This window comes from Phalacrocorax aristotelis, chromosome 12 (genome assembly GCF_949628215.1).
Source record: "Phalacrocorax aristotelis chromosome 12, bGulAri2.1, whole genome shotgun sequence".
Taxonomy (NCBI): Eukaryota; Metazoa; Chordata; class Aves; order Suliformes; family Phalacrocoracidae; genus Phalacrocorax; species Phalacrocorax aristotelis.
The window spans coordinates 21,068,532-21,081,788 of NC_134287.1; the positions used below are offsets into that span (position 1 = coordinate 21,068,532).

Sequence of the window (13,257 nt, forward strand, 5' to 3'; positions counted from 1 at the left end):
ATTGCTAAAAACTCATTGTTAGAATGTAATATTCCCAGGTGAAACGTGATTATTTATTCACTTTATTTCACCAAAATTAAGGACAAATAATAATAGAAAGAGTTCAGCAAACAGTTAAAACAATATCGCACGCAATCTCTCTGGAGTTTGGTTAAGATTTCAGCTTCTTGCTTAAAATTATGTGGGTCAACCTTATGATGTGGGCAATGAATAGGAAAATACATTTCAGTAACTGAATTTTATATGTTTTTAGAGAAAATGCTGGTAACGCTTAGTGTAACAAAGTATATAAGATGCCAATTTAAACGTTTGTATGTGCGCAAGGTACAGCACAGCAAGCTGTGTAGCCTGCTGTTGTAAGCTGCTCCGGATAACTTATGGGGATTTGTTTTTATTTATTATTCAGACGAGGATTTAAATATTCCACATTCTCATGTGAAAGTGTCAGCTGAGAAACTGAAAGTTTCTCTGAGTTCAAGATAAGAGAGATGAAGGAGCTGAGAAAGGAACTTGCAATGGCCCCTCCTTCCTGGCCACCCCCATATCCATGGTGGCTTTTTGTCGACCTCAAATCTAGGTGTGATTTGGCTGTGGAGGGGCTGGTCACGGCCGCTCTGGAGGCTGGGGCGACGGTGTGGGCTCACGTTGCGTCCCAGCACTGCCGCCCTGGATGTCAGGAGCCAGGTGTAGCACTTGCTTATGCCAGTGCAAATCCAGAGCGCTCCATCAACACCAGATGAGCCGCTCCAAAATTGCACCAGCAAAACTGGGAACGCTGGGGTTTAAGCTGAAAAAAACCATCTCGATATAGTTTTTCTCTGATAAATTCTGCATTACTGCTCTCCATAGGGTCCCCTTCTCCTCCCATCACATTTATTTTTTCACCGGGGCTACTTTTGATTTATATCTACATGACCATCGCACAGAACTTTGGGCTACTTTAAATAAGCGTTGAAACAAGCTTTCATTTTTGATCGTTCATTATTATTATCATTCCCTCCCTCTCATCCCGAGTTTCTTCTGAATCGTGTGTTACACCCTGCTTTTGCCTCTGTGAAATGCTGATAGGAAATAACGCACAGAGTACAACAGACATGGCAGACACGTACACCCATTCATGTCAATAGCAGCAGAATAAATTCTGGTTTGCAAATCAAAAGGAAATAGACCATTTCTGCGTATTCAGAGCCCTGCCAAAAAGCCACTTGCACAAAATACCCTGCGCATACTTTACATGAGATGGCAAAGGAAAATATTTCCTTTGCCGGTGAACGCGAAGTAGATATATGGTTCAGAAAAGGCGGCATGAAAGATGCTCTTAGTGAAAAATAGCAAAACCCAAACAAATTAGAAACTCTTCAGATCTATAAAAACATATTTGTGGAAAAACTAGTTCAGCATGTTAGATATTCTCCTTTTCTTTTGGCTCCTTGTGACTCTAATTCTGCCTTTTCCTCCGGCTCCCTCGTGATATTCAGTATCGAGTTATCAGCTTTCTGCTTCCCCCGAGATCAGGGAGCCATTTAGGTGCATTCAACCTGGGCCTACCTGAAATTTTCAGCTGTAATCAAGCAGGATATGCATTCGTTTTAGTGGTAAAATCTGCATCTTAAATATTTGCAGAGCTACACGCATCTGTTGTAAAACCGCAGATGTGTGTCTCTGCAGATATATATAGTTCAGTGTGATATATGATGTTTTATAATTAAAATTTTATTGAATTTTAATATAAAAACAAATTCATACATTAAAAATTAAGTAGAGAACAAACATGTGTGGTATCAGGAGGATACAAGCTGTGGTACGGTAGGACAACAACATCTGACCCATAAAAAACACCCTGCTTTAGTTATAAAATACCTTTGTGGCTAGGAGATTAGTGTGATATATTATTGAGGTTCGAATATTTGGAAAAATAATACCGTTTTGTCAGTTCCATTCATGAGTTAAGAAACAGCTTTTGAAGTCCCTTTATTAAACATTCGAAAGCAAATGGACTTAGGCAGAGCAAGCGAGGCCTCCCAACAAGCAGCGTAAGCATTATTTATGCTATATAGTTAACATTTTTGAGCAAGCTAAATGGTTTCTTGCAGTGCCCAATACAGCATGTTCCTTCGGAGTCGTGTGAGTAGAAGATCCGAGTGCTTGCCCGAAGAAATAACGCAGCCTTCGCTTGCGACCCTTTCCCGGTCAAGTCCTGCAAGGACATCGAGGTAAGCGCTGATGTTGCGTAGAGGGCCTTACGGGCGAGTGATAAGTGTATCCTACGGTGCCCAATAGGAGCAGGGTTCAGCGTACATTACTAACGAGATTTAATCTTCATGTCACCTTTGGGGGCATAATTGCAGCCTGGAGAAAATGGATGACCCACCCTAGGTCCCAGAGGAAGGCTGTTGGTGACAACAGCGATAACCAGATGACTTCCCTCTGCCAGGTTCAACTTATCGGCATCACGTTGCGCACCCTTCGTCAAAACCATTTTCTCTGCGATAAAAAGCAAACCACAGCCCAGGATGTATGCAAATACAGGAGAGAAAATAGTACTGAAATATTTGAATACTTTTACATAAAGGGGTGATGTGCCTTTGCCTTGAACGCTGGATTCATTTCCATTTCAAAAAAGGTACAGCTGAAATATAAAAAGTTCACAGACAGTTGATGGAAATGATTAGACAGAGGGCTAGGTTTGTGCGTGACGAGAGCCTGTCAAGATTGGAAGATGAATTTTGTGGCTAACAAGAATGAAAATGGTAAAGAGGTATCAAATAATGAATAGCACTCAGGAAATTGTTGAGGATACCTTTTTCCTCCCCTTTCTGCTGATGCAAGAATACAGGAACAGCCGAAGGACGTGGCAGGGACCGCATCTCAGGCTGATGACAAGAGGCGGACATTTTGCAGATGGGTTGTAGGACTCTTGAACAAGAGTTCAAGAAGTCTGGGCCGTCACAGGTTTAAAAAACCGAGCAATTAGAGATTCGGATAGCAGTATTTGCATTAGATGAGGCAAAGCTAAGGGACGTGTAATCTTATTCTCCCTTAGCTGCTGGGACTCCTCTTTCCCAGGAGCTGCATCGTCCCTTTGCGGTGTCTTTTGAATATTTTCCAAGGCTTCTGGAAGCTGTTGCCAGAGCTGGACATGCTCCCTGCCACCAGCCCTCTTGCTCCTGCACCACCTTCCTGGAAGGAGAAAGCAGCCCCGGCTCTGTTTAAGAGTTAAAATTTAACTCTTAAATCAGCTCCATAATCCCCTCTGCCTCAACATTTTTCCCCTCTTATTGAGCAAATTCTGCAAATCAGGTAACAGCAAGATTTGGGAGCATCGCTGATGAACGGAGACAAGGGTATCGTGACTGCAGACTCCAGGAATTCAGGGCAAGAGCCTTTTTTTAAGGCCCACATGCAAGCGCACGTGTGCGCACGCATGCACACATGCCTGCACGTATACCCTGAACTTAGCGTGACTCTGCGCCTTCAACTTTTAACACACTTCCCCAATTAAGCTATTCAGGGCTCACACTTAAATAGCTGTCCGCAGCTGCTGCAAATTGATTTATCCCCTGATGACAGTCAGAGCTGCTGACCAAACTGCTGGCGAGAAAGAGTTCTTTAATTTAGGTGTTGTTTTCTTTCTTACTTTTTCCTTTTCACACTGACTTTAACCTGCTTTTTCTTTACGATTAATTCCAGCTTGCAAGTTCAGTGTGTATCGCAGCGTGTATCTCGGCTCCGTTCGGCATAAATAATATTTGTTTTCCTGTTGCTTAAATGGATGAATTAAATTAGGGTTTTATTGAAGTAGATGAAACTTCTTTTTGTAACAAAAAGAAGGAAAGATTAAAAAAAAAGGAGGATTTTTGAAAGAGAACTGCTGAGACATCCCAATGTTACAGATATTATAGTTTTAGAGCCATCTTGTTATTTGTGTTCTGAGAATTTACAGAAATGGTGGTTTTCAGAATGGAAATGGCATATTTATTCAGCCTACAAAAAGATGATGGCTTCTATCTGGTGAAAAAGGGGGTATTTTCCTCTACTCCTACGTTTACTTTGTTAATCTGCAAACTCAACAATACAGCTCAGCATGCAGCTGAGTTATATTCCATTTACAGTTTATATAACGCGTTGCAGCCCATCCAACATCAACCTCCGATGAAAGGTTGCGCTATACGCAGGTAATCTATAGCTCTCTCAAATGATCGCTGTATGAAATGTGCACAAAAAGAACATACTTCTTGCTTATTTTTGGTTTGGAGAAAAAAAAAAAAGAAAACCTTTAGAAATGATTAATAGTAAGTGTCAGTAATTTGTTTTGGAGAGGGACCGTCTTTATGTTATCACATGTCCCATTAACCGAGCAGGAGGATATTGATTATACACAAACTAACTACTCTTGCAATTATTTCACTGGAACGGATCAACAAAAAGAAAGTAAGAACTCAAGTTTCAGAGTTAGAGGATTATAGATGTTTTTCTTGTCAGTCTACAGCAAAATAACATGTAGATGGAACAGGAAAAATAAAAATTCTGTGCTAATTTTAGCAGATATTCTTTTGGTCCAGCATATATTTAACATTTTTCCACTACCAAAGTGTGCAAAGCACAACTCAAGTTCTGTGAACTCACAGTAATCCCCAAAATCTTCATAGCTGGGTGACGGTATTTGTAGAAGATACCAAGTACGTTTTATTACATTTTTTCGGGTTGCTCCAGGGCTGAAATCTGGAAGCTCTCACGTTGGACGTGCAGCTTGTTCCTTCGGCAGCTGCCACCGGCAGGTCCAGCTTTCGCGTGTCCGTCTGCTGTGCGTCTTGGGACGGGAAAGGGAAAGGTGTCGTCTTTGCTATGCCAGCGCTCTTCTTCTGACCCAACATTTCACTCAACGCTCAGGGAAATTTGCCTCGCCGGCTCGGCCTCAGCTCCGGCTGTGTTAAATCAGGCCTGAGAAAGAGGCTGCTGAGGTATCTGAGAGTCCTAAAGAAAAACCTTATTGTTAATAGAAAATAACCACCTTTATACAGTGCTTTTTATACCAGACTGAAATTTAATCGAGGGTTTTGTCTTACTACTCAATTTTTTTTTTTAATAAAAGTCCCAGGTAACATTATAATTTCTTCTCAGTTCTTCTTTTAAGTAACATCTCTAGGAATTCACTCTAGTTTTGCTTAGGTATTTTCAGGAGCTGCACCTGTTGAATGCTACAGGACTCCTCCAAGGGCAAATTTATTTCCTCAAGAGATTTGGAAAAATCTCAAACTCCCTCATGATGTTGAAGGCTCTTTTCACACATAACGTAACAGTGTCCTGGGGGGAAAAAATTTAAAAAATAATTATATTTTATGGAAACATAGTGAAGAACACAGCCTCTGCCACAGCTGGACCTAGAGGAGATGGGGAGCTGCACCCCAGTCAGGGACGTTTTTGGGTTGAAACCTGTAGGCATGAGCCTTCTCCTTCGGCATCAGACAGACAGTAGCAGGAATAATCCCAGGGGATGGCCTAAACGCTCATGTGTTCTGCAACACTTTGAGGCGTTTTTGATGCTTCTGAGAAGGAATGCAATTAGCTTTTCAATGATAAATAAATTAAAGGTAGTTGATTTTGCCTTTCACACCTTTGTTTTCTTCACTTTCATAAGGGACTGCAGCCTGTTTATGATTTTCTTAGAAGTTTGAGACACTTTCTCTCATTTAGTGAGAAATTCTCCCCTCTAGGCAGCACAAGAAGGAAAAAAAGGAGAAAAGCAAAGGTAGCAGGAACCTGAAAATGGACAGAGTGTCTGCAGGGAAGGGAAGCCCCGCAGGATCCCTGCAGTTTGGGTTGGTTTCTGGCTGTTTGTTTACGTAATTATGTAATTCCACAACAACACACAGAGAAATAAAAAGCAGCAACAAAGGAGAAAAAATCCTGGCAGAAAAGCACAACCCAATAGGTTGGTTATCGAGGTCTGGAATAAGGCTCTGGTGGACCTTCAAGGCTGCAAGCTCAGGACGGTTCGGCTCAGCAGCTGGCGGTCACCAGCTGGCCTCCGGCACGGGTGGGACTTGTCATCTCCTGCTCAGGTACCCGAATCCTGTGCAGAGATTTCCCTCCCCACCACCACATGCAGCTGAGGGAGAAGCTTCTGACCAGGCTGGGAGATCGCTGAGGGCCGTGCTTTAGAGAACGCCATCCAACGGTTTGCAATATAACTCTTGGTTCTAAAAGCTTTTGTAAGCCTTTAATTTGAACTTTATAATTATTTAATACTTTACAGCCTTGTGTTCATACCCATGTAGACAAGGCCTTTTTATTGTTTTAGAGTTTCAAATACTTGGAAGAGGTTGGTTGAAGCAGGAAGGTCAATACTGGCACCAAGTTGGAGCTGCTAACAGGCTAGAATTGTAGTATTTGGAGAAAGTCTTTTGCTCCAGGACAGAAACTATCTAAAGAAAAAATGCTTAAAGAAGCAAGAGTGGTGTTGGGAGTCTGTACAAAAGGAAGAAAAAAAATACTTATAAAAAGCAAAATCCAAGTAAAAAAGCCTCTGCACAGTCAAATTAAAAGTAAGGTTATTAAGGTCAAGGAAAAGTTTTGTTGAGCTGAGCAGCATAAATAAAAAAGAATAATTGTGACGCTTTTTCTAACTCTTCCTGAATGTAAGACACCGCTTCTGCGGAAGGTCAGTCATCAGGAACTGATCCGGGATGATAGAGGTATGTCCACGACACGGCTGTGCAAATAATTTCAGTAACATTATATATGACTGGTGGGAATGAGGTTGTTCCAGCTTTCTGTCTCTGTGCGTATTTCTATCATGCCCATCACCGCCTCACCTGGTGTATGAGATCTAATCAAGTGCGTTGCATTAAAGCAAGGAAATAGGGTGAGCAATAGCCCAGCCAGTGGGGCATACCCAGACCGTCAGAACAGCCCAGCCGCCCTGAACTGAGACTTGACAAACTGCAAGAAGTGGCAAAATGTCTTTTTTTTTTTTCCTTCCCAGGTAAAGCCTTTACCCGTGTGCATCAAGCATCGAGCGGGTGGGGACCCACAGGACAGCCAGAGCTCTTCCACCCACCCAGGGCAGGAGGCAGGGGAGAAGGGTTGCCATGGACCATCCGCTCTGGACCACCCCCATCACCTCGGAGGGAGTCTGCTGGCTCTGCAAAGGACCCGTGCGGTGGGGTTAATGTCTCCTCTCACCCACACTGTGGCAGACTGGGCAGCGAGGCAGGTAACGAACAAGAGAGACTATGAGGAGATGTAATTAGAAGTGACTTCCACGCTGCGGCTCTCCTTCTCTGAGAGGAGAAGCGTGGGAGGGCCGCTTGGGCTAGGTTCTGCTGAAACAAATATTTCAAAGGTTTTGGAAAAAAGTCTTAGAGATGATGGTATGGAAATTAAGCAAAGAGTAAGGCGGAAAATAACTTGGAGTTGTGTAGCATTGAATGGTCGGAAATAGTTGGAGCACCAGAAACAAGATGACAGGCAGCTGCAGACGTTTGGACATCTGCTGATGCTGCCTACCAAGAAAAGAAGAAAGAAAAAAAAGAGTCAAAGAAAGCAAAATACATTATTCTCATTGTCTTAAGAAACCAGTCTCAATGTGCTTAATTCCGGCTTCCGGTCCCCTGCCCGAGTGGGAGACACTGCCCACGTAGTCTGGGAAGTGCGTGCAGACACAGGACGGGGCTGTGGGCAAGTATGGGACCTGCGTCTGTTTGTCAGGCCTGTAGGAGCACCTTCCCCAACATTAAGTGGAGACAATAGTTTGTAATGACCTAAATTCATGTAAAAAAGATAATTCCTGATGTGTATATTCAGGTCAATAGCACTTTCCCCAGGTTTCAATAATCGGATCAATTATCTGAATCCAATAAAATCTTATTAAAGAAATTCAGAATTATCTTTAAAATAGCTGGCCTTGTAGTCCCTGAGTAGGTTACAAAATCTGCTATGAAGAATTACTGTGACCTACTTTCTGGGCGGTACAGATATCATTATCATATCAGAGGTGCAGTTTGATAAGACTACATGACTTCCATCTCTCATTGAAGATAGTTTGGCAAAGAACTAGCACGAAACTTTAATCTAGGTCCCCAAATTAATCTTTTTTTTTCATAAACATCAGCTGAAATTTAAAAAGTCAAAGCATTGTATGTGAAGAAGCGTTTATTTAATGAATTGCGCAAGTTATAGCCGACAGCGTGATGAACATTTCAAAGTGCATGGGGCGGGCATGAGTTATTGTTGGTGCAGATCGCCAATGCTTGTTCAGCCCTTGACAGCATAAGGCACAGCCACGCTGGCGGAGGGGCACTTTGCACCTACCTCTCACTAGCGTAAATGAGTACTCGAACTGCAAGGTGGAGGAGAAGTGGGACTGTTATATTGCAAGGGCTAATGGAGAACCTTTCAGCCTTGTCTCTGCCAGGTGAGATATTCGGTTATTGCATTGCTTCTGAGAAAATAGCTTTGCTAAAATTTGGCTGGAAACTCTTCCTCGTGTTTGTCAGCTGTTCTCTGACACGGCAGCATGTGAGGCACTAGACTGGGCAGGACTGTCCCAAAGGCACTCGATGGCTTTGCAAAAAGAGCTCTTTTTGGCTTTGATACCTCTGAAGTAAACCTGGCCTCCACGCTGGGTGCACTACTAGTGATAGACGGAGAGGAAACAGACTCAGGCTGCGTCAGGGGAGGTTTAGGTTGGATATTAGGGAAAATACCTTCCCTGCCAGAGCGGTCAGGCCCTGGCACAGGCTGCCCAGAGAGGTGGGGGAGCCACCGTCCCTGGGGGTATTTAAAAGACGTGTAGACGTGATACTCCAGGACATGGTTTAGGAGACATGGTAGTGTTGGGTTGGTGGTTGGACTTGATGATCCTAGAGGTCTTTTCCAACCTTAACAATTCTATGATTTAAAAGCAGTGTTTGCTTAATAACTACTGTTAGCTGCATTGGGGTGAGAGTTTGGAGCTGTGAAAGACAGCGGGTGTTTAACTGTGATTGCGGTGGAGCCAGGATATCTCTGCACTGGTGTGTTGCTGACATGGCAGCCCTCTCTCAGGCAGAAGGACCACTGGAAAAGGCAGTAGCCGGTACCCGAATGGTTGGTTTTCCCTCCTCTCTGCAGTGGTACTTGCTACCAGCTGGTCCAGCTACGGCTCATTTTCAAAAATGCTGTGTGCCTGGGAAAGGCGTCGCTGTTCCCATCACAAACGTTAAGGAGCTCCTCCAAGCTGTGCAAACACCAAACCCCCCTTTGCCAACAGGCAAAGCGTGAGGTTAAACAGGACAGGTGATAGGCACGCATGAGCCTGGGACTGCCTCGTGCCGCCGCGGGACTGGTGGAGATGGCATCGGCAGCGCCGCCGGCTGCGTTTGCATCCCTTGCTGCACCACTCGGCCCTCTCTCACCCTCCTCGATGCCTCCCTCCCAGCGAGGCTTCACCTTTCTCTCCCGCTAAAGCCGGGGCAGCCCTCACCCATCCGACCACTGCTTTGGGGGCGAACACGGCACCGCCGGGCGAGGAAAAGCGGGGAGCATCGACAGGGCTGCGGGACGGCCGTGGGACCCCTCCAGCCCCGGAGCCGGCCGGGGCAGCGAGCGCAGGCACGGCATTTTTATCAGTTAATTTGAAAGCCGAGCCGGTAGGAGCCCACGCAGTAGGGCTGCTTTCCGCTTTGAGAGCGCACAGAAATAGCGGTCCCAGCTGCTGTACGCTGGCCCCGCTCGCGCAGGCCAGCCAGCAGAGCCAGGCCCTCCTCCCTTCAAACGGTCTGGCTTTGATCTCCCCCGTATCAAACCAGTTACAGCCTCAGTAGGATGGTGGGAGGCAGCAGGCGCCGCGGTAGTTAGTGGTGGCGTGTGGCTTAGGGCAGGCACCTTATCTCCGCGCGGTGCAGTCAGCCTCCGATCTGCGGCGTGACATCAAGGCAGGTCCGACCGACTGGCGCTTTAATTAGGAGGCTGAAATTATAATATTATGTTAAAGAACAAAGAGTTTCCAAAGAAAAATATGTGCCGCATATCTGACAAAGATAAATTGGATTATTCAAAATATTCCTGATGAAATGTTACATTTTGCAACTAATTATCAATCTGTTTTATCTCCAGACCAGCTGGGCATTTTTGTGCATGCAAGACCTGCCTTCCCAATGATCTTAAGATGTCACTGTAGCGTTTACATCTTTTATTTCAAGATTTAAATAACTAGGAAGTAGCTAATGTAATTCACTGCTGAGAAGAAAGGCTAGTTAGTTGAATGCTTTCCAAAGTGATCTTCTCCTAATGAACTTCTTTGGACTGTGAGTAATGAGGCTTTATTCAAATAATGTTTAAGGAAGATTTTTATAATGTAATTTTTAAAGAAAGAGCAATATTTAACACATTTAAAATATCTTTATTAATCCTATATTGCCTCATGTAGCATTAAAGCATTGTGAAACTTTGGTATTGTTCTTTCTGAATGCTGCTTTCGAGATTAACAGGTTCTAGTTGAAATGGAGCTATAGAAATCAGGCAATTATCTCGTAAATGTTCAGTGATATCTTACAAATTACAGTCTGACATGATTACGGTGCCATTTTGCTGTAAAAGCATGTATTGTTTAAGTATATTTATATATCATAGTGGTACATAACTCCCCTGATCCCTCGTCAGACGCTGTACCTACCTACAAGCAGCGTGCTTTGCTACCTCCGTTATAGCTTGCCATTTGGGACAACTCTACCTGGATTAATCTACTGGAGGTGTCATTAAAATTTTCTTTTGTGTGTGATTTTTGTGGTAGTTTTGAACTGGAATAAGAGAAAATACCTAGTAGGTTCCCCTCAATAGCAGATTTCGGCAATATTTTGTGTTCTTGGTAATGTTACGAAGCCAGAAGTCCTGCTGGAAGTGCTCTGGAAAATATTGCTTTTTTGGGCCTGAACTGGTGGGTTGGCTGAAAAATAAAACATCTCGGAGTTGGGGTTTTCTTGGCCAGTTGCTAGGAAAGGACGACAATAAATGTATTTGAGCAACCGCCCCCGATTTTGATTAACTAATGAAACGTCATCGTTGGGCATGGGCTGATCTCATCCTTCAAAAAGGTTGACTCCCACTGCACACGGGAACCTCACCAATACCCTGGGTAATCATATATTTCTGAAGCTGGCATTATTTACAGCTGAGGAGCAGCTCAAAAAGGACTACTTAATTCTAGAACTGTATCATTTTTTGCTTTTATCTCCCAACAGTTAAATTTTGAACTCTGTATTCAGCTTTTCAGTGTTTTCCCACAGTAGGAACTGAATAAGAAAGCAGGGTTTGATCTCTTGGGAAGGCTATTTTTTTTTTCTCCAGATAATTCTTTCTGGTTATTGATGCAGGGGAAAATCCTGGTGGTCTTACTCGTGTAAACAGTCCCTGTCCACATAGCGTAGGGAGTGGGGAGCGGATCTCTACCCACATAAGGCAGGCCAGTAAGTTATACCTGTTCATCAGGGCTGCTTGGCTGCAAAGTAGCCTAGTGGCATCAGAGGGCACGAGCTTCTGCTTCCAGTTGTCTTGGGCTGGACTACAACTTGTTTCTTGGAGCCAGGCTTAAAAAACGTGGAGAGTTCAGCTGGCAGCTCATGGAATAAACCGGAATCAGTTTGCTCAGATCATCAATTTTCTTCCCCTTTCTGCAAGTAGATTGTGTCCCAACTACTACTCATGTTAACTGTTCATAACGGCTTCCACTCCGTTACATAAATAAATGCTTTCTGCCTTTTTAATCGGGGTCTTCCTGAAGCTGCTTGCTACGGCCTCTGCCTTCCCACATGCTGAGGCCTGATCCTGCAAAGAGCCTCGCATCTCCTCAGGGGTGCTCGGCACGCTCATTTTCTCCCCAAATTCCTGTGAGCTAAGAGTGGCCAGCATCTGGCAGGATTTGGCCCTTGCTTCGCACAAAAATCTCTTTCAGTTTGAATGTTTCATAATGTATGTTTAAATAGTCACAGCTAGCAAAGAACTTTGATGAGGCAAAGGGGTAATTGGATTTTCTTGTTCTATAATTAAAAAGGTATATATTACATCCACATTAATACCAAAAGAGTTCATCATGATCAATGTTATTACAATGAATACCAAAGGATTTAACAGTGATTGGCCACTTAGTTTAAAGGGTACCTGAAATCATTAAATTGTTTGCTGGAGGGCTTATGAAGGCCTATTGGATCGCTTGCGACTAAGATATTTTTTTTTTACTACTGGCCTGCGATGTAAGGTTTACTCTTACAAAGTAGGAGCAACAGGGTGATCATTTCCCTTTATTATTCCCTTATTGACTTCCAGTTAATTTTAATCTTTGCATTAACTGACCTCTATTAACCATGCCATGTATCTGATTACACTGTCAAGGTTGAGACTGGAAAATGACCTATTGCACCACATCAATTGTCCTTCACAGAAGCCCTTACTGTTAATCAAGAGAGGAAGATTAAAGGAGATCAGAACTACCACCCTGCAGTGCATTTTGCATTTGACTACACCTTTCTACCAGTGCGTGTGTACTGTCTTAGAAAAAAATCAACGCAGGGAAACGTCAGCTGTTAGGGGCAAATTCTGCTCAGATCTCCGCAGGGAGAAGTCCGCAAAGTAAGGTTACGTGTGCAACCTTAGTTCTACATTTAGACATTTTAATAGATCCATAAAATCATAAATTATCTCATACTGGTTTCAGACAAACACAATATATGTTTTTCTGCAATATTAAAATGCTCATGTTTCATTTTCTTCAGTTCTACTTCGGTATAAATTAGTTTAATTGCCTTACAATGTGTCTTGCTCACCGTAGGCTGTTAGCTAGGTTACAGCAGACTCTTCAGCAACACATGAATGTTTGTCCAGATTTTGCGTCAGCTGCTCAAGTGGTGTTGGGCTTTGAGCAGGGTTTGTAGAATTCATCGTGTTAAAACAACGACGTTAATTTTTATCAGTTTGTGCATTCAAAACAGGTTTTAGCAGGCCGTCTTCCCACATCAGTGAAAGTCAGAGTGTCAGAGTGAGTTATGCATTCAGGATTTGTGATTTTTTTAAGGATGTGACCTTGTTTGAGTTAAACCCAGTTTTGTCACAGTGTTCAGGAACACGTTGTTTGGCTGAATGTTATTTTTCTGCCATATTTCACCTCACTACTCCCAGCTATTGCAGTGCTAGAGCGATTCTAGAGGAACATTTTTTACTCTCATGAAAAAAATGCACTGTGTGAACAAATGAAAACAACATTGCTACCTCAGCTTATTGTGG

The 13,257-nt window shown here is 43.4% G+C and overlaps 1 long non-coding RNA gene across 1 annotated transcript in view; it reads left to right on the forward strand.

The window, feature by feature from the left end:
* Positions 1-12,660, forward strand: part of LOC142063708 (uncharacterized) — a 47,351-nt gene extending 34,691 nt beyond the window's left edge. The window contains exons 8-10 of the long non-coding RNA XR_012662840.1: positions 2,094-6,178; positions 6,986-7,216; positions 12,419-12,660. This is a non-coding gene — a long non-coding RNA (uncharacterized LOC142063708). The remainder of the gene's footprint in view (positions 1-2,093; positions 6,179-6,985; positions 7,217-12,418) is intronic.
* The last annotated feature ends 597 nt before the right edge of the window (positions 12,661-13,257 follow it).